We start from the raw sequence: 22426 nt of genomic DNA, 5'->3' as shown, positions 1-22426 counted from the left end.
GTATCAGAGAGCCCAAGACTCAGATTCATGTCACATGGTGAGCATGTTGAAGTGCTGCTTTGCTTTGAAAGTACTGGTTCTTTGTCTGTTTCTTCTCATCTCTCCATGTTGTCAGGCACTAATTTTTTTCCCTTTATTTTTTATTTGTGTTTTTTCTTTGTTTATTTTCTGCCTTAAATTTGATACTCATTCAAGCCACTTGAAATCACCAGCTTGGTAGGAAAAAAAAATAATCTGACAAAATCAATTATAAAGTAGGGCAGTTTGAACTGAATTCATTCCTGGAGTCAGTGCCATATTCATTGCAAAAGGGTGAACTGAGAGGGTTGGGAGCAAAGACAGAAAGACAGGGAAAACATGAGACAGCAATCCTTTCTGTGACCACAGCTGTTTGCAAAGATGCATTTCTTTCCTACTCCTTCTGTTACTTCCTCCTACCTGGTCCAGCTAATAACGTATGCCTCTATATGTCCATGTTTCAGTCTCTGTCTAAAGAAGAAAGCAGGAAGTTAGATATCTTCTTACCTGAAGGCTGTTATTCCTCTGTATTGTGATAATAAAATATGTTTTTCAACACCATTGGACATTCTCTCATGGTAAACAGATGTGCCACCAGATTTCATGGATAAGTAAAATGGGTTGGAGTTTAATTATGGAACTGTTTGCATGAAACTTCACAGACTGCTTTGGACTTTTATTTGTACAAAAATAAATGGAGAATAATTGAAAAGAAAAAAAGAATAATTGAAATAATATCTTCTCTCATTTATTAGAATTATTATTTTAACAATCATAACATGAAAAATGGCTTTATCCAGGGCACAATTTGTTAGATGCCTTCTTAAAAAGGAGGAAAAAAAAGGAAAAAGGGAAAAAACCCAGTACTGCAAATCTCCAAATAGTGACTTCTATACCTAACTCTCCTGTGACTTAGCAAAAATGTAAAAATGACCAATCCTATCTCATATCATGCAGAACCACATGCTGGAGCCAGGGTGTGAAGTCTCTGAAAGGTGGCCACTCAGTGTTTTGAGACTGTTGAACAGGAACACTGGCAGCTCTGCATGTAATGATTTTGTTCATAAATGTGAGTATGTGATTTTATAGCCCATGAGCATAACTGGCTGCAGGTTGGTGGGACCTTTCAAATATTACAGTTTGAAATAGTTTTTGTATGTGGGAATATAGCACCGCACAGACCACTGCTCTACATCCTTTCACTGTCTTTCCAGTATAGATCCAAAAGGAATTCAAATTGCTTATGTAATATGTGTGGGCTTCTTATTATATATGTCACTGTGCCATGACTCAGTAGCATATTTCCTGTATAAAGCAAACAAAGCAGGGAAAGCTGTGGAGGCTTTGGGAGTTCTATCAAACTGAATGCAAAACAGTCCTTGAAATGAGTGCTTGTTTTAACTGGATACTTCAAAGCTGTGATGGATGATTTTTGACCTGAAGTGAATGTCTTTGTGTATCTTGTTCTTAAAGTGAGAAGTGCAGCTCACAAGCTGATCAGACAAAACAGCAAAGTAAATGAGAAAAATTTCTGAAAATCAAAATGTGTCCAAAGATGTCCAAGTACTCGGGGTGGGGTGGAATAATATGGGGTGTGTTGGTTGGTTTTTTTGACTATGTGTTTGTATTAGGTTTGTTGGTTTTGGGGGTTTGTTTGTTTGTTTGTTTTCCACTTTCACGGGTTCCCCTGATTTCAAAGGAGTTATACCAAGATCACGTCTATGGCAGACCAGATACATAAGCTTTGCCCAAAATAATGTACCTTGTTGAATATTGACTGCTCCGTTTATATGTAGGAAGAAATATTTTGGAGTACCACCTACAGGTAGGTCAAAAACATAGAAGAGGAAATAATTTTTCACGCCCAGAAGTTCAGTAAAAAAAACATAAGGAAGAAGCAAGGCAGGTGAGGAATAACATAAAGTATTAATGGCCATGATGGAGGTCAAGGAGAAGAAGAGGACAAAAAAAACTGTGAAGATAAGAGAGTGGCAAGATTTGTAGTAGATTTTCAGAATCTGACTCTATTACATATAATTTCAGAGGTATGAAAACCATTAAGGTCCAGCAATGGAATCTTGTTTTTCTTTCTTGCTCACTTTTGATGATATTTGTATAAAATAAAGCAAATAAAACAGAACCTTTCAAAATCCTCAGTGAGAATTTTGAATAGACATTTGAAGTACTTCCAAAATGTTTATTTAATAGAAATGAAGTTCTGAAAAACATTTTGGAGTCCTACACGAGCTGTGAAAAACGTACACTTGATTTACAGTTCTATTTTTTAATAAAATGTTTGTCAAACTTTTTTTTTGTATTGCAGCATAAAATGTAGTAATTTAGTAATTAAAATATTGTACATATATAGGGTTCCAGTAGTCAAAATAGTGATAAAACTTTTAAGGCTCTAGCTGTGAAGAATATGAAATATGGGAGATCTAGTGAATTTAATAGAAGAAATGCAACAGCACAAAACCAGTGACCTTATAAACATAACATTCTTTTAGCAGAATGTTCAACTATAATTACACGGAAAAATATGTTTTTGAGTTTCAAAAAACCAATTTTGTTATGAAAGCTAGTTTCAATCTGTGCTTTCATGTTGTGCAGAATAAGGTAATTCATATCAATAAAATGCTTCTGTTCTCAAAGTCAACAGTTAATTTTAATGTACTGTTGCAGAGATATAGAGAGAGTATACATCAAAGTTTATATGTAAACACTCTTTCTAAGCACATAATAAATGTTTATTAAAGATACGCTTTGAGATATGTTTCTTATTTAAATCATATGGTATTTACTTTGCTCGGTTCTTAAGACACTTCTGTGTCTCTTTACTAGAAATTCTTACTAGGTAAGAAACTTGGTGAGTTTGGTTGCGAGTTCAAGCTGTTGTCTTCTGTTATTGCTTCTCTAAGATTGTATTTTGATTTTGAAAGTAGCCTTCATATTATCTGCAACTACTAGTTGCTTGGCACCTCTTTGGAACTTCTTAATATTGTGTAGCTTATTTTAAAATTAGAAGTTGCCCTTTCTTCCTATATTTTTTTTTTTTTTTTGACTATTCTTTTCCTGCAGGTACTTTGGTTTTTATAGTAAATAGACAGGTAAGTGAGACTGATTTTGGTGATAGAGGAAGTTAAAATTAACATATTTGCCTTTTGTTGATTTATAAATGCTACTTACATGTACATATCCAGCATTCTTTGATTCTTTGTGGATGTGACTTAAGAAAGTGGTATTATTAAAGGCTTTTGTTATTGCCATATTTTATGTGTGGCACATGAAATTATTAATTTATGCCAGAAAAAAAGATGATCTTCACAATTTAACTTGTGTGTGTGTGTGCCTATGCAGGATTGATTATGCGTGACTTGATAAAAATAGTTTCTTCTTATCCAGACAAAAGTTGATTGAACTACTAATAAAAAAGTAGTTTTAATTCTTTATTTAAAGTCAAATTCACTTTTGCATATTGTGTAAATGAAAGCTTCTACTAAGAAAAATATGACAAACATGGAAGGGTTTTTATTAAGGTCAGACTTTTGTGAAATTAGCTGCTTTTACAGTATGTATGTTGGGAGGGAGAGGGGAAGAAGAGAACAAAGGCAAAAAAAGCTGCACTTTTAAAGGATGATTAGTCTCTTGTTTCAGAACCTGAGAACTAGTTCTGTCAGTGAAGGCAATTTTCTAATTTTTCTTAGACGCTAGAAAAGTATTTTTTCATACATTTGCTTAGGGAAGGAAAAGTTCATAAGAATGTTGTAAATTAAGTAGTACATACATGATATGTAGTGGCAGTGCTGAGAATATTTGACTAGAGACAGTCTTTTCCTAGATTTTGCTAGGGTGAATATGAGGAAGATACAGAACAAAGGAAAAACAAGACGTGGGAGGAGAGATTAAGGAAAAAAGAAAACAGCATATTTTATCAGTTTTCTTTTCATGAGGAATAACCTGAAAATGAATAAATTATAGCTCAAAAAAGATTTTTTTTTTTTTTTACATTGCTACCTTTGAGAAGAATACCCAACATTATTAGAAATTAATTCTGATGTTGTCTTTTGAAGGTCAAGTGAAATTGTACTTCTGGATATAGACATATATATATATATATATATATATATATATATATATATATATAAAACCAGGCATGTTATCTATGCAATTAGAAGCAACATTCTCCACTAAAGAGAGTGAAAACTATTCCAATTTACTTGGAGGGAAGAATATATGGCTTCATTTTATTACAACATTTCCAAGTGTAACAATATTAATCTCTACTTTTATACCTCACTTAGTTCTGCAAAGACACATTATAAGACTTAAGAAAACAAAGATTAGAAAATGGGAACATGATTTTCAGGTTTTTTTGCAAGTAGATTCAGCTGCTCGTAGTTTTTTCTTTTAATGTATTTATAAAATGCAATGTAATAACCTCAGATGAACATTCAGTGCAGGGACAGGAAATTGGTAACTGAAATAATTTATCTCTAACAAAAAGAGAGATTCCAAATAGTGTGTAGTAATATCTAATACATTTAATTTCTGTAAATAATTTAACTGAGACTTGGGGTGGTTTTTTTCCTTTCCTTTGTCATCCTCTCTGCACCACTCCTTCCCATCTCCCCCTCCCACATTTCTAGGTATATTGTATGGAAATTACATGTTTTCATAATTTTAAATCTTAGGGTTTTAAATTCACCTCTCAGACCTAATTAAGTTCATCCTGTTTCTTTCAAAGGTGCTGAACTGTGTCTCTCAGAGAAGGGGCTCAGCAGTGTTCAGCCCTTCTGCAAATAACATACTGGAAATGTAGGCGCTTTTATTTTAGATAGTTAAATATTGATTCAGAAGGCTCATCTTAAGCCTTTTCATTTGGAAATATACCTTTTGATGGGGTTCTTAATTTCTAAATTCTGCACTTTTATAGCTTGAGTGGGCCACTGGTGGGACTAAACTGGTGGGACAAGTGGTCAAGTGGATGTGATTAAGGAACTGCTGGCTGATATGTTTAAGATGCTGATTCTTTTCATATTTGAGTAGTAAAAATTGAAGTTACGCTACCAAAACATCAGCCTTTCCTTTGGTATATGCCAATGTTGTAGTGTTTAAATTAGTATAATTTCAACATATTAATATAAGAACACTTGGTACTATACAGAAAAAATTCTTGACTTATTTCATCAAATATAAAGAAAGTGTTTCAGTTTGTGGAAAGGATATTTAAAAAAATTGAATACACAATTTATTTGTATTGGGGGTTTCTCAACGTTAAAAATAACTTTGGATCAGAATCGGTGTGAATAAAGAACACTCAAACCAGCTAGTTCTTTCTAGTTGACCTAACTTGGCTTTATCCAGTGCTGTTGTATTAAACGATTTGGAGTATACAGGGGTATAGAATAATATATCTGGTGGATCCATGTACACACGTCCCGGCCTTGCCTTTCCTGCTTCCCCCTCAGCAGTGATGCTGCACCCAGACCCCTGCCTGAGCCCGTGGTGAGCTGCCCTGCCTGGCAGCTTTGCCCATGCCCTTCAGCTCCAGCTGCCATCACACAGGGTTTGAATGGTATGGATAATCGTGTGCCCACCCAGCAGATCTGCAGGGTATTTGTGCGACTCGCAGAGGTCCAGAAAAGGGGTCGTGCATCTTGTACATATGTGAGGTTTACGTTGGTGCATAAACTTCGAGCAGAGGCTGATTTTAAATGTTAGTGCAAGACATCAGGCTCTGTCATATGGAAACAAATATTTCTGTAACTCTTTGCTCTTCCTTAGCTCGGTCTATGAGTCTTCTGAAATGAGAATTACAAAACTGTAATATGTTACTGTAATATTTGATATATGATAGTCTGTAGTGGAGAATAATTTCCTCCTCTTATTCATTCATCATTTGAAAAAAAACCACAAAAGAAACAAAGAAAAACCCGAAACAAAGCAAAACCCCACCAAAATTAATCCGAAGTTTATAATAAATGAAAGGGATAAATGGAATAACAAAACCAGGACATACAATTATTTTTAATAATATTCTAAAAACTCTGGTATTAAAATTGCACTAGAAGAAACTGTTACAGTAGTCAGCTGTATCATAAATATTTTTGTTCTCATTGCATATTTGATATAAATTAAGCCATAACTTACATTAATTTACATTGCAATTCAGTTGTCCATTACAATACACAATAATTTATATTAAAATAGAGAGTAAATTATATTACAATTTTTCTGATTGTTGATACATTGAATTGATTTTTATTGCTTCTTTACCTGAAAAAAATCCATTAATCTTGTGGAACAATATAAGAATATGGAAGGTATTGGTTTTTAACTCTGTTGTTTGGAGCTTTGGTGTTGTTCATTTATCTGAATTGATGTACCCATGCATAGCTAATTACATTTTATGTTAGTGCATGTTAGCATTTTTTGTTTTCTCTGTTTCTTTCTTGTAAATCCTTCTGTGACTTAACTGTCAATTTTGATTTCAAAGACCAACTTTAGATAAAAGCCGCAATTTAACGTTTGAAAATTATTTTGGTCACTTTGTGGCAAATTGAGTAAAAATGACTTCTGGAATTCCTCTTTGCAAAAGAGAGGACAAACAGTTGTGTTTGCCATAACTGTGCAAATAAATGACCCTTTCAGCTGCCCAGGATGTAAAATAATCTAGTTGTGTCTTTAAAAAAAGAAACAACAAACAATCAAAAATGTACGAAAAATCTTGCCAAACAAACACAAAAAACCTTCCCAAATACACCCTCAAGAAAACTGATAAGCAATATAAAGCCTAACTGGCAGTAATTTTGGGACTCACCAATGATGTGCTACTGATTTCGAGCATTTGGATGCGTGTGTCTCTTTAGATTTTTGGTTGTTTGTTTGGGTTTTTGTTTTGGTTTGTTTTGGTTTTTTTTATTTATTTCATGTTTTATGTGAAATATTCCATCTTTTGCTTGAAAGGTAAATTAACTTCTGGTATGGTATGAACTGAAGCTCTGAAAATCGCATGGGAAGCCTTAAACGGAAAGGCCTAGTCTGTACTATGAAGATTCTCATGTCCTTATGTTGTCTCTTGTTTAAATAGTTTCATTTGTAATTGAATCATTATCATCACCAAGCACATCCCATTTCCAATTTCATTCTGGGCTTAGTGCTAACAAAGGGTTAAGAGTTTAGAAATGGACCTAAAATGTTGAACAGGGATGCTGATACTAGAAGGGAGAAATTTGTTCTGGCATGAAAAGTATCTTCAAGATTCATTTTATCTAGCAGAAATTTCTCCCTCTGTCATTCCTAATAGTTCAGAGGTTTAGAAGAGTGTGTGCTACGAGGGAAGGGGGAACACGTATGAGAAAGGGCCCCTTCTCCAAACTCCTGAGCAGCAGATGGGATTTTCTGGAAATACTTAGATCATACCAATAAATAAAAACTAGCACATGGCCCTAAGAAACAATGTTTTTGCATATACGGTAAAAAAAATAATAATCTAGTCTCAGAGTCACAGCTGCAGTGGCACAATGACTCACAGTCTCTGAAGTGTGGGATACTCCCTTTATAAAATGCAGTGGAATGAACTGCTGTTCAGATGCAAAATCTTCTCTAAGACCCACAACTGAGCTTTGAACAGAAATGTTTTGACTTGTCAGCAAAAAGTGGCTTACTTCAGAAGTAGAAAGAAGCAGGATGAAAAAGCATACGAGTAAGATATGAATATAAAGTGAGTTCTCCCCTTCCCCCCAAATCCTTAAGCAAGAAATTGAGATTCCTTTTTTGGTGATTTGATCCCCTTCTTATTCACCCCTCTGTATTAAAAAAATAATACTTAAAAAGTTGCTATTTAGATATATTTTAATCAAGTTCTTCCTTGGGGAATTGTTTATGTTCAGTCTCTTCAAGCGCACACGCTATAGAAAAAAAAAGCTATTTTCTGTTCTCAATAAAGAATTTTTAAGCAGGCAATAAAATTACTACAGTTTAACCTGTTTTTTATACATAGATATTTTGCTGTAGAACTACAGCATTTGAGAAAAAAAAAGTAGTTTTAATTAGAATTGCTACTGTTTACCAGCAGTAGCATTGTAACTTGATGGTCCTGCACTATAAACAAGGTTTATAGAGAAGGAACATGCAGTTTTTGGACTGGTAAAATTGTAAAAAAGGGTCTGCTACTGAATGTGCAAATCCTTCTTTAAGTCACTTTTTACTAGTGCTTTAAATCCTTGTTACTTTATGCCTGCTTATTCTTTAAAGTATAGCAGTTAGTTAATAATACCAATATATCATACTCGGCTGCTCGCCAAGCTGCTTTGTATGAAGTCCAAGCAATTCAATAGGACATCTGCTTCCAGGGGTGCAGGCATGGCAGCCAAGGGGAACCCACGCACAACCCACCCTGCTGTAGCACCCCCTGCCTGGGGTGTTGCACAGAACCAAGTGGTTTTTCCCACAGTTTAGACTGGATGGAAGTAAATGGAGTCCTGCATCTGTCTCTTTATTTTTTATTGGTTTGGAAGAGAAAAAAAAAAAAAAAAAAAAAACAAAAAAAGGCAAAAAAAGAAAAAAGCAGCTACTTCCGTTCGCAACAGTGCAAATAATATGGCACAATTTATGTTATGAAACTCTAAGTAAGGGAGAGATTTAAAAGTCCAAAGAGGACCCCTGTATGACTCTAGATATCCCTGGTGGAAGGAAATAGAAAGAAAAGCTTCCTGCAGGAAGGGATTTTCCCTGTACCTGAAGTGATTTTGCAGTGTTAGCCAGCAGGAAGGCCTGTAGAAGACAGAGCCATGGGACTTGTTGAGGTGGACCCTTTGGTGGGCTGTACATTGTGATGTTGGCTGTGCTATGCTAAATGTTATCCTTAAACATTGCTGTATTAACGTAATAATGTGCCTCAAGTACAGCAGACTGCAAAGCTGTGTCAGTCTGGGCACTCTCTCACTCCTGCTTTCTGATCATCTCTGTGGAGCAGAGCAAGCCAGTGTTTCTGATGTCCTGTCTGTTGTAGGCCCATGCACTTGGAAATGAAAACTGGGAGAAACCTTACATTATCTGGTGCCACATGCATTCATATGGAAATATAAAGCTCAACTCTCAACTGGAGCCCTTTTTCCACTGCATTTAAGTGCCAAACAAACCAAATCAGAACAAAACCAATCCTACCCCTATCTATAAAAGGAATTGTGTTGACATATGATATGTTCAAATGCCTCCCTCAACAGTGATACCTGTAGGCTTCCATTGATGTGGCTCTCTACTTGGGTTTTGTGGAAAGCTTCTGAACTCCCGTATTGAAGTTATCATTGCTATGATCTGAAGCAATAGTAGCAAAGTAACTTTCAGAGGAAAATGAATGTGGTAGTTGGTGCTTTGAAACAAAAATGCTGGTCATCTGTGCCTGTGTATTAGGAAGCTCAAGTCTGTGTTAAATGTGTGAGATTATAAAAAGGGTGTGTTTTGAAATTTTACCTTTCAAGTAATAATAGACTATATTAATTAATGCCTTTAATTTTAGCTGAAATGTGCCAGGGACAGTCTTTTAATATTTGGTGCCATCTTCTATCCATTTGGGAAACTACTGTTTCTTAAGAATTAATTCTTCAAAGATATCCCATGGTTGTGGACATATTTCTGTTTGACTCCATGCCAAATGAAGGAAAGGAGAAATTTTGACATAGTACAAAGTGACATCCCAAAATTCAAAGAGAAGCAATACAACTAAAGATGGGTTTTATGGGAAAAATATATCAGTATGAAAATAAATCATAGCCAATAAAGGCACAGTCATGAAATTGCATACACATACAGAGTCTTCCTTACATAGTGCATGTTTCTGTGCCTTTGCTGAAAATTCAAAGCTTTTTGTAAGTACTGCTTTAGTAGTGTAATTTTCATTCAGATGTTAGCAAAATTTAAAGAATATGTAAAATATTTTAAAATTAGAAGCCATGCTGTATTGTTTAGCAATCCAAAATGCAGACATAAAAATCCCCTGAACAACAGCTCTAAGGAGAATGTGAAATAAATCTACAGGAGTCAGAAAGATGTCATAAGGATTCAGATTTACCCTTTTGGTGAACTTGAGACTTTGCAGCTTCTTAAAAATGTTCCTAGAAGTGGAGCAGTGTTACTTTTCTTAAAAATGATACATAAGAACATTATTACCACATCTTTCTTACAAGACAGAATACTGTTTTCTCAATTCCAAAATATTCAGAACGTGTCGGAAATGTGTGTGTATATAAAAATGTATTTTAAAAATCTATAGATCTAATTTTTTTTTTTTAAATCTGTTTTAAAAACTGAAAGACAGCGTAATTCTAAGTTTAAATACGTTGGCCAAGTAATAATGTTGTTTCTACACAAAATTTCTCTCTTGTATCAAGAATAAAAATGCAGCGTGTCTCTGTCTGGTCCTGTACAATATGAAGCCTGCTACTGGCCAGCGCTTAATTTTAGAATTTTAGTATGTTAAGTGCCTATACTTGTAGCCCTGGTGCAGCTGCTATGGAAGTGTTTAAGCTTTTTAGACGTTCATGCACATAGAAAAACAAGAAGTCACAAAACTGGATGCTATAAAACAACACAGAAAGAAGCACTCATGTTTTCAGTTTCTTAAACCATATCTTGATAAAATATTTAGTAAGGTGAACTGTGTCACGGGCAAATGCTGTGCGGGCATCTTGTTTTAATTCTGGTCTGCACTCACTAGCTCTGAAGGCTTGCATTTGATCTCTGAGCCAAGATAAAGCTCACAATGAGAACCAAACAGGGCAAATAAACAGAAATGTCTGCTTTGGTAAAGGGTGTAAAACAGAAATATTCCACTAGGTCCAACAGTTTGTGCCACCAGGCACTGTTGTTCTCACGGCCATGGTTCTGAGACAGCATCCTCAGACAGGAGTGACAAATTGTTGTAGCAGAGGAGATGGGACTGCTGAACTCCAGGGAAGTTGAGAGAGGCGGCTGCGGGTGCTCGGGAGAGGTGGCTGCCCAGGGCACCACGGTCACTGCTGTGCTGCAAGTGTAGCCCTGCTTGTAGTCTGGTTTAGGTTACCATGGCAGGCAAGGACGAACATAAAATGAATGGATTTTCATTACCCTTTCCCAAGTGCAACTTTTATGTGCCTTACCCATCTGAGTCTGGGGGTTTTATGTGACACTTCTGTAAAAATGTTTTTCTTAATTAATAATCCCTAAGAAACTGGCCATTAAAAGCAGTTTATGAGTACTTTGAAAATTAGTTCTGTCAGAGAATTATTTCCTCAAAAAGATGAGGGTTTGGGACATGGTGCTTTTTTAATTGTTTCCAACTCTTTGTTTGTTAGAGCTAGATTTGGACACCACTAGAACATTTGTTCAGGATAATCTGTGGCTTCAGACTGCTTTCCATCACTGAGGAAACATGAGAGACTAAGTTCTTCGAACTCTAACCTTCCCCTTGTCTCCCTGTCTGAAAGGATGAGGGAACACATTTCAGAGTACAGTCGTTTAAATATTTAGTAGTGACTTTACTGCTTACTGCTCTTCATTTCAAAGGGGTTAGCCCCAGAAATAAGCACAGCTGCTGCATACTCAGGAGTAAGTGTTTTCAGGATGGCGCCTTAACACAGCATTTGTACAGGACTTGTGTGGTATTAACAATTTTAGGTCCTGAACCTGCAAACACTTATGCGTTTCAGTGACTTTACTCTTGAGAACAGTCTAGCAGTACTCACGTGAGTGTGATTATGGACACCAGTAAGTGCTCACAAGATCCAGGCATTAGTTTTCAAAGGGATTGTAAACTCTATGGACCATTGCAGAAATATATATGCTGCAGTGACCTGTGAAATTGTCACATATATATTTAGCTATATGAAGTAAATGGTGCATTCCTTGTACTTAGTTCTGTGAATGCTTAAATGAATGAGTAGATTTACTCATGCAAGTAAACCAAAGCAAATGTAAGAAATAATACAGGATTGCTTACAAGAGTAAAGCCGGACATATGTTTATGTGTTTGTAGGACTGTCCTGCACACTTTAGTGATAAAAGATGTGGTTTTATTCCATGTGTGAAATCACAAATGCAGTGCTCTGAATTCAAATACCATAAGAAAAATAAACTGACGAGTTTGCAGGGTGAAACAGAATCAACCAAAAATCTCTGCTGAAAAGGTATCTGGTAACTGCAGTGACGGTGAATCAAATAATTACTAGAAAAATTAGGGATTTTAATTTTGTTTTTAGATTTAAAAAAAAAAATGTATATAAAATGTGTAAACATTAAATTATGTCACTGGACCAAAAAATGGCCCAATGACATTATTAGTTCCTGCTTTTTTTTTAATTCCCTGTCTTCTGTTGCATTTGGGTGAAATCCCTCAAAATGTTACTTAAAAATAGTAATATGTTGTGTAGTTATCGTTTCATTGGGAAATAATCAGAATTTCATGTTTCTGAGCTCTTAAAGATAAGAAAAATCAAGAAAAGGCAGTATCTCTGTGTTCTTTAGCATATAGGGCAGATAATACAGAAGGCGACAAAACAAAGAGGTCTTTAAGGCTGTTCTCTAATAGAAGTAAGAGAGGCAATTCCATTGAAACAGCTTAAATATTTTCATTGTGTTTTAAAAAGCGTTCTTGTGAGCTTGTCCCATTGTTAGAGGGCACAGAATGGATATATTGTGTCTGTGTTCAGATGCAAACTAGGCTTTTGCTTCACAGAGCCACCTGAACTTAAAATATCAATATCTGAGAACTGAGTAATTCATTCTACTGTTTAAGAAAGTTGCGCTAACATATTAAGCATTTAAATATCAGGGATTTTTTTGAGCTATTATTGGAGAGTTACTTGGGGACTGCTATTATGATTTGTAGTTGCTATGGAAACTTTTTAATACCAGCAGTTTGGGAACAAGAAATTGGAAGTAATTTTTGCATTCCTAAATCCAGTTTCCTAATAATAAAAGGGACATTTGTGGATTATCAGATTTTTACCAGAGCTTTCCACAAGATCTTAAGTTTATTAATATACAGAAACAGGAGAGGAAAAATTATACTAATAAACTTTCATAAAGAAATAGGAAAAAATAATGATAACTATTTTTCATCTTTTGGAAACTAACAAATTCAAACGCCGGGATTTTAATATATTCTCACAAAAACACATAGCTGATCAAAAAGTGGGTTTTGTAAAAACCCCAAACAATTTCTAAATTATTTTAATAAAAATGTGAGATAATTAGTGGGTTTTAGTCATATTTATTACATGAAACATATATGCTTATAAAATATTTAATTTATCTTCTTTGTTCACTTCATGCGATCTTGTTACAATAAAAAACATTTATTAATATGATAAAGATTTTATACTCATTTGGGAGCCAGATGACAGGGGTCTTTTATTTGTGGATTTCATGCAGTAGCATACCTAGAAAGATTGAAAAATGCTAAAACAGTTTTGAGAACAAAAACATTTGAGCTGGCTAATATTTTTTTAATATTGGAAGGTAAACTAAACCCACTGCAAAGCAATAATGATTTTAATTTGTTTTTAAAATTATTGTTAAAGTGGTGTTTTCTTGTAGAATATTTCATTGATTCTTATGCATCAATGTTTTTGTTGTTAATTTCTAGTGTTAAGATATTAGTAAACAAGATTTGAAGGCAAGTTTTTTTAATTTAAATTTGAAAAATTGTCTCCCAATGTAATTTTATTACTAAAATTGTTGTTTTCCTGTTTATCTAATTTGGTAAAACTTTGATTTATTTGTCATAAAGTAACTTAATTTTGGCACACAATATCTAAATACTCTGAAAAATTTTATGGCATTGCTACCCCTCTCTTTGAAATGAATGGCTTTCTTAAGAAACATAATTAGAATTTTTAAAAAGTGACATCAGAAATAAAGCACTGACAAAAGTAACCTGCAAAGCTACTGAAATATTTCTTAGAGTATTAAATTTTAATAATATATTTTTGTTTCAAGCTAGTTTAAATTTTACCTGGAGGCTTTGTGTTTGAGGAGGCTCCTAATATTTTATAAAATTACTGTTCAAAGTTACCATAGCATAAAAATTTGAATTTAAATATTGATTAGATCTCTTCATTTTGCTTTCCTGCTTGTGAACTTGTCAATTGATTTCCACAGGGATATGAAAAATAGGTTTTAGACAGAGATAATCCACTATAATCCCAAAACAGAAATCAGAGGACAAAATGGTCACAGCAATAAATTATTCTTTTAAACATTCTTGTTACCTTGATTCCTCCAAAATTTTCCAAATCCCCTGCTTAAGGTCGCAGGAAATATGAACCTCAACAAAAACTTAAAATGAGGAGGTTGATAATACATTTTTTTAAATTACAGATTATTTAAAATAACATTATTTAATTATTTTAATTACCATTCATTCTTTTAAATTGCTAGTAATTTAGTACTACACATTTATAGTAATGGCATTTTTACTATATCCCCATTACATGGAAATTCCATTTTCATTGATTAGATAAAGCTTTAAAATATTGCATAAAGTTCACATCAATCTATACAAAAATATATGTTCTCATAGACAGATAGGCACAGACCAACTTCTGTGAATGGAGTCCTGTACTTGGAATTTAAGGTGGGGGAGACTGAACTTCATGAATGTGTTTTTGTGATTTTCCCCTCCCTCCTTACTTCTATTAGCCTAGAGTTAGAAAAATTAATCTTTATGCAACATGCATATTCTGTCTTCCATGGATATATGATGACCGACATTTGTTTGTAAAATAAACTGTTTTGCACCAATTACCATCTGTTTAAGGAAGTCAATATTGTACACACATCATGCTCTAATATGACCACAGAGATGCAAATGAGATTTTAGGAAAGAAGAGTAAAGATTTAGGAACAGGAAGTTGGTACAGTAAATAGAGGCATTTTTGCAGTTGCCCTAAATATGCACATTAGCGATGATGGTAGGACTCGCATGTAAAAGGTTTACAATATAATTTCTTGCTAGTAATCAATATATTTGGTAGAGGGGATTTGTAATTTTTGATATTGTATAGATGCTTTATGGACTAATAAGACTTTGCTTTGCGTATAAACTATCATCCAGAAAATTTCCTGTTTAATTAGAGGCATAAATTACAAATAGAAATTTCTGGTAAATAATATTACTTCAAGAAATTAGGATATAGTACAGTTAGAACATTTCACTGTGCACTAATTTAAGACACATAATGAATCACGCAGCACACAAAATTTGGAATTTGGATTTCGCAAGTGTTTTAACTTTAGCTTTATTTCACTGTAATTATTCAAATACTGTTAAAGCATGCACCAAACTGGCTATGCTAGAGAATATTTTGTTAGAGGATGTGTGAATTGCAAGGGTTATGGCTGAATGGAGGATTCAAAATCAATACGTTCTTGGAAGGGAGGTAAATTTGAGCCAAGCTGACCTCTCTTTGCAGCTAATGTACAAGCTAGGAATTATTAGTGTTCACTCAGAGAAAAGTTTTAATGCAAGCTGCAAATACTTATTTTAGAGCAAACATGGAAAACTGAAGGACTAGCTTACCTATTTGATTAAATGCAAAAACGAGACTGCACGTAGGATTTTGTTGTGCTGTGATAGAACTTATTTTACCAGTCACTTTCATAACCTTTAAACAGCCTTAAATAGTACATATGAAAAACACATTCATAACAGATTCCCCATAGGGAATTTTCTTTGGTTTAAGAAAATTTTATTAAAGATTGGCATTGCAAATAACATTTTTCATAACTATATGTAGACCTGTTAAAATTTTTATTAAAACTGGAGTTTGGCCTGTTCTTTTTCATCATTCTATCAGATATTAAACTCCAGCAGCAGCTGTAGGAAATGGAGAAAGGGATTTTCAAAGGGATTTGAGTCTCCCTGTCTCCGTGCCTTTAGTGATCATATTATCATAACTATCACACATAACAAAGCTCTAAATCTGTAATTCAGATAAAGTAGTCAGGACTTTGAAATACAAAAATCCAAACATATGCTGTAACATTTTTTTTGCAATGCTGGTTCCTTTAACACGGATTTTGTAAACTTGGGGATGTATCCAACAGATTTTGTATACTAACACATGCTAAACGACATTGTTACTTAAATGTTTGATGGAGATTTAATTAAAGGTATGTTCCATTATACCTACAGTAGTTCCACTAAGAATGTACCAGATACTGTTCTACCAGATGTTGAGCAAACCACTAAAGGTTAATAAGAAATGATGTTAGGAGCTTTTTTTTGGTCTGAATTATGTAAGCTAAACTGCTGAGGAGGCAATGCCATCTTTTCAACAGTGTGAGTCCTGTTTCATGAGGGGACAGCTCAGCATAATGCTGTTTTGAAATGGTAAGTGTGAACACAATTCTCTGATGAACTTATAAAACTAAAGATGCATTGTAATAAAAGTTAAGGAGGCTAACTTATAAAGTAAAAGAAATGCAGTGCGAAGGAAATGGTTTCCAAAGTATTTAAAATATGTCTCTAAAGTTATTTACATTGAGAAGATGGTTTTGGTATGAAGTACCTAGGGAAAACTGGAGATATGTTGTGAAAAGTTAGGAAAACTCTAAATCTCAATATCAAACCAGCTTGTAAATGAGCAGTTGCATATATATTTATTGTAACACTGCCTTCTGCTGGTCACACCTCATTTATGATGTAAGTGAAAATGCTGGATAATAATGAGATGTTGTTTTTATCTCAAATTATTCTCAATATTAAATATTTGTTGCTTAGGAAACATTTATTTGGAGATAATGTACATCTATCAGAAATGTCTGCATCAATGATAAACCCATTGCATCTGCATTATATGCTTAAAATTTTTAATTTGATATTTTCTTTACCTCAGTTGAATGAAAACTTTTCATGTATAACATACCAGAGAGTTATCAAATCCTTACACTTTGTTGTTAAATTGGTTCTTAGTTTTGCTTATTTCCATAGAGTTAGAATTTCTGCTTGTTTCTGGTTTTTCAGCTTTGGATGTCAGAGAGCATACACCAAACAAGACATCTGCTGAAAAATTTCTGTTTCATAAGAGAATGTCTATATGTAACAGAAGTTAGGAGACTGTTAGATCTGTGTGTTTATGTAGACATTTTAGTGAGTGTTTGCATAAGCTGCACTTTTTGTTACTAAGTACTTTATTATTCCTCATCTGGTCATTCAAAATACACACATATATTATAATAATTACTCCTTAGAGGAAAAATACAATATTTTGAACATGGTTTCTGTTTTACTTTCTAGCATGCCAAACATATGTTCTTCTATAGAATCCAACAAGCTGCTGTAAGAAGCGTTTTCTGTTTCCTTCAGCGTGCACAAATGGTGAAAATTTATTGTGAATTTATATATATTTGACTGCATGTCTGTCAAAATTAAGGAAAATATTTATCACTGTATTGTATCTTCATCATAATAGGTTTAAGAGGTATGAAATTAGACTCTATTTCAGTCTGACATTAAAAAAACCAAAATTAAAAATTAAATATTTGGTAGGAGTTAACTACAGTTGTACAGAATATAATGGTTAAACCACACATTTACTTAGTGAAAACATTGGCATGCATGTCTGGCTGCCTCCAGTAAAATTAATGACTAGATTGTGCAGTGTGGGAAAATTTTTATTTTACTTTGGTTTTCCTCAAGAACTGAAATCCTGCTTCAGTTGCCTGAGGCTACATTTTTAAGCACCTTTATTACAGCCCAGATAAAAACCCAGCTATCTGACAAAATGCATTCTGTTTTATTACAAAGGATTACTTCAAAAAGCAGAATTCTGTTCATTCTGGGAATAATTTAAACACCAAGAATCCCTACTGTATGGCAAATAAAAAGTAATTATCCATAATGCATACTAAAATTGCATTTTAATGGACAAGACCTATCAGAAGATATGCCAATTGAGAAATCTCCATTTTTAAGTTCCTTCCAAGAATTTGTGGACCTTGCCCGACTGCCCGAGGAGGATTGTACCCTGACTCCATGGGATCTCTGTCTGAGCAGCAACTGCAGATTCCAGCCCTGCAATCCTCAGAGGATCCCTGTGGTCCCATCTGACCCTTGTAGTCTATGAACCTTAAGGTTTTAATAATCAAAGACTAGCCTAACCCCATGTGTGCATGTTTTTAAATTCCAAATCTCATCTTAGATGTAACAGTAATTAAAAAGTCACTTGCAAAGTGATAATAGAGTCAGACTTGTAAGAGAAGATATAACAACATGCATAAAAAAGTACTCCATCACTCACTGTACTAGGAAAGACTAGGTGCTGTTAAGATATAAAAGGTGGAAGAAAAATATCTGTAAGATTTTAAGCTTGGTGGCAGAAAAATGGAGTTTTAATGGTCACACAGCCCATCAGGAACAATTTTCCATTGAAGGAGTTGCTGTTATCTTGTAATAGGTGGCATTTAAACGGAACTGTTTATCCAGATTTACAGCTTTTCAAGGAGATTTCTCATTCCTTTAGATTTTTGTGTGTTTCTTATTTGCAAGCATCTGTCTTTGTGATTTGCTCACTTGCATGTCTGAGCTCATTTGTGTCTGTACACACAACACACATGAGAATGAAAATCCCAGAGTGAGTTTGTGTTTGGGTGGTCACAGCAGCACATAAACATGTTTAAACCTGAGTGTTAAAGTGTGTGTATCCAGAGAGATAATATGTGATAGTGGGCAGCATAATTCACTCTCATTTCCCTGTGTTAGAAATGACTGCATAATTCATGAATGTCAGAACAAAGTCAAGCCAGGCACGAGTCGCACGTGGACATCCCGAATGAATGTGTATACTACCTACTGCCCATCAGATAATACCTAAATAATAGATATTTCATGTGGGCGTTCCATTCTCCTCCTCCATTTTTAGTTGTCAAATTAGTTTTCCCATATTATGCTTATAAAAGTTTTTTTTTTTGCATTGCCCATGAGAAAGTGCATGGAGATTTCTTATCCTTGCTCAGGTCTCCTCGTACACTAAGGCAGCAGAGTGTATTTGGCACTCTGCTTTTAGGTTTTCAGCAGTATCTTTATGCACATCTGTATTTTGCCTTCAGACTTGTGTCTGCTGGCTGAAACTTTTATGTTTTACCTACACGTTTCATTTTGTTTGTACCATTTGTATTATTGTGCAATCTGTAATGAGCTATTTAGAAGTTCACTTACAGTATACAAACAAGTAGGAAAACAGCAATTGTTGATTCCTAAAATAGCAGCCTTATATAGCCTTATAAGCCTGTTGTAAATAGCAGCCTTAATAATTAGGGTCCAAACATGTAGATAATTGAGTGTGATCATCTACATGAGGAAACATATTTCAAAAGTTTAGAAATAGGAGTTGAATTTTATTTAATGCATATACAGTGCTTCAAAGACCAAAAAACTGTAAGCAAATAAGCAATGGCATTTTGCTTTCCTCAAGATATAAACATAAAAGCAATTTTCACTCCAATTTTTTTGTTCATTCTGTATAGAATTTGGAAAGAATGAAGTACAAAATAGTTAAGATTTTTTTTTCTCCTTAATTTTATTGACCTTATTTACTAGATGAAATATTTTGTTGTTTATAGCACAAAAGTGTTATAATGTGGATAAAATTCTCCCATTTGTAATATGGATTGCAGATTATACATAAAAACATGCGGATTACCATGATTAAATATGTATAAAATCAGCATAATCCATTCATATGTTTGTAAGGGCCCAGAGTCCTCCAGAGAGAGTCACAAATCCACTTGATGTTCTTGAGTGCTGGATCTTTTTTCCTCCCTGATTTTATCTAAAATATGTGTAAAAATTCAAAAGTCAAAGGGATCCCTGTTGGTTACAGCTAAGTAGTCTCAAACATGTATATTTATCCTTCCTAGACTTGGTAAAGTCCTGTGCTTACATGTGTGGAGTAGTTTTGGTTTTGGTTTTTTGTTTTTGTTTTTGTTTTTTTTTTTTTTGGTTTTTTTTTGGTTTTGGTTTCTTGGGGAGGAGGTTGTCTTTTGAGAATTCTCATTTCTGTAAGAAGCACCTGTCTTTAACTTTTGAGGTAGATAATTTCTCAGTAAAATCTCACTCTCTTAGGGACCTCCTTCCTCACGTATATGTACACAATGAGAAGATGGTCTGCATATTTTGGGAGAAGTCCGTGAATTGTTTCATTGTATTTTAAATAAAAACACTTCTTTCAAGTCTTCCAACTACCTGTTTTGTCCAGATTTTCAGAAAGCTGTAATATGAAGAGATAGGTAAAATAATTAAAGAAATCACATGAAATACCAATCTAATTTGTTTGCATGCATTTGTTATTTTGTTTTTCTACTATAATTTCAAATTAGTAATCCAGAAATATAAGTTATGCATTCTCAGCAGAAGAACAAAAAGGTGCCTGTCTAGAAATCTGTGTCATGTATGTGCTTCTGTGCAATAATGCATATAATGTAGGGAGAACCATCCCCCATTATGGCCAGGTATGACTCTTACCCTTTTTGCACCAGTTTTACACCTATATGATCCCTTTGATTGTCCCATACATTCCGCTCACCTCTTCTAGCTTTCACAGGAGCTGAGAGAACTACAGAATAACATCCTGCTGTGTGATTATTGTATTCCATAAGAATTTAAAAAAAAATTTCTTTAAAAGCATAACACGTTTCCAACGTGTTTCCAATGTATTTCCTCTGCATTGGTAAGAATCAAACAATTGGATTCCTTTCTTAACTAAGAGGAGTAGAATAAGTGTAATTTTTTAAGATAACCACTGCTGTAAATCCTGTAAGCAATATTATTGTGATCATTTTGGGGCACCAGACAGGTATTTAACAATTTGGTTCGGGTTGCCTAGGACAACAAAAAATGCCACTATGCTGCATCTCAAAGCTTCTGAGAGGATGAAATGAGTTGTGACATACCAGTGAAGATTAAATTTGTAACAGATAGAACACCTTTGAAGTACTAGCTTATGATTTCACAGTGGCATTAGGAGACTTACTGCAGTATTTAAGCAGTTAGAAAGAATGCTGGTTATTAGTGTTTGAATTTTGTAAAATAGGATTTTATTGTCTTTTAAATAGCCATGACAGCAGTTTGTATTATCCAAGCACAACATTTTTATTGCTGTGTATCACTTTTGGAGAAGAGTTTTTCACACTCCCATGTATAAAATCAAGGCACTTAAGCAGGTGAACACTTTTTGTCTGCTGTTCACTTTCAGCATTAAATTATACAGCGTTTTTGTTGTTTTCCTTCTCCCCTCTTTTCCTGGTCAGTGGCTTAGACAGGGGAAAGAACAGAAACATTCGGTGTTTGTCTCAGATAACACTGGAAGATCAGATGTCCAAAAATATTCTAGGCCTGCGCATTTTTACATATGGTAAATTACTTTTAAAAAATAACAGCACAATTTCAGATGTCAGATATGCCTTTATCATAAGGCTTTATGACATGACATTACCAGGACATAAAGTTACTATGCTTTATGTCTGAATTAGATCACATCAAAATTTCCTGGCATATCAAGTAACAGAAATAGAAACTTGTTCCTAAAAGTAATGTCTAGAAATCTTCAAGTATTCATCAAACCATTTGAGGGGAAGCAGGCATGAGCCTCTTTCTCTGCAGTAATCTCTTAAGGATCACTAGGCTCCATATTACAATTTTCAGTGTTACTAATTTGTGAAAGTTACTTTAAAATATTAATCTCTGCATTGGCAGGATTTTTTAATGAGCCTGCAGACTTCAATGGGTTAATTTTCAATGAGGGTCGAGTTTTATATGTTTATGTTTTCTTAGCCTTGGTCAGGAGAAGTGGCTTTGCTTGCCCTTGTGCTGTGCCAAAGTGATAGGGTTTCATTCGTTTGAAAACCTAGCACATCCCAAGAGGTTACCTTGGTGTAGATTTCTTTCTTTCTGTATTAAATCGCTCATTGTCGCAAAGTGACTGGTGCTGCTGGGCTTTGAAAAGAACTTCTAAGAGGTTAAAAAAAAGCTTCTGTATAGAAGGATTTTTCAGTTCTGCAGACAGAATACAGTTTGCAGCTGTTTGACTTGTGACAGCGATATGGATCTGATTGTATACAGTATACTAGGAGCCATGGATGCAGCTGGAATAGAGGTTATAAATTTTAAAAGCAATGCAGATTTTGGCCATTAATTGGCTGCTAATAAAAGCAAACTCAATGGGTTCTAACTGTGGGAGCCTGTAGCTCTGTATCTGATATCAGGAATTCATACACATTACACAGTTTTAGTGATTCAGACCACGACTAATTGAAATATGAAGCATACTGATCAAATTTAGCATTACCAGCATGCACTCTGGTTTGGGACTGTATGGCGACAAGGTAGCATTTATTACTTATTCTCCATAACACTGCCTGATTGAAATAT

The 22426-nt window shown here is 34.3% G+C and overlaps 1 protein-coding gene across 3 annotated transcripts in view; it reads left to right on the top strand.

Annotated features, from left to right (window-relative positions):
* Nucleotides 1–839: 839 nt before the first annotated feature.
* FAM241A (family with sequence similarity 241 member A) overlaps nucleotides 840–22426 on the top strand; it is a 449214-nt gene continuing 427627 nt past the window's right edge. Inside the window, exon 1 of one of the 3 annotated variants that reach the window (XR_005256778.1) lies at nucleotides 840–1087. The gene's annotated coding sequence lies outside the window, so the exon portion shown is untranslated. Of the gene's footprint in view, nucleotides 1088–16237; nucleotides 16391–17347; nucleotides 17378–22426 lie in introns of those variants that run through there. The other 2 variants (XM_038135579.1, XR_005256779.1) reach the window with 2 other exon arrangements.

This window comes from Motacilla alba, chromosome 4 (genome assembly GCF_015832195.1).
Source record: "Motacilla alba alba isolate MOTALB_02 chromosome 4, Motacilla_alba_V1.0_pri, whole genome shotgun sequence".
Taxonomy (NCBI): domain Eukaryota; kingdom Metazoa; phylum Chordata; class Aves; order Passeriformes; family Motacillidae; genus Motacilla; species Motacilla alba.
This window is presented reverse-complemented; position numbering and strand designations above follow the sequence as displayed.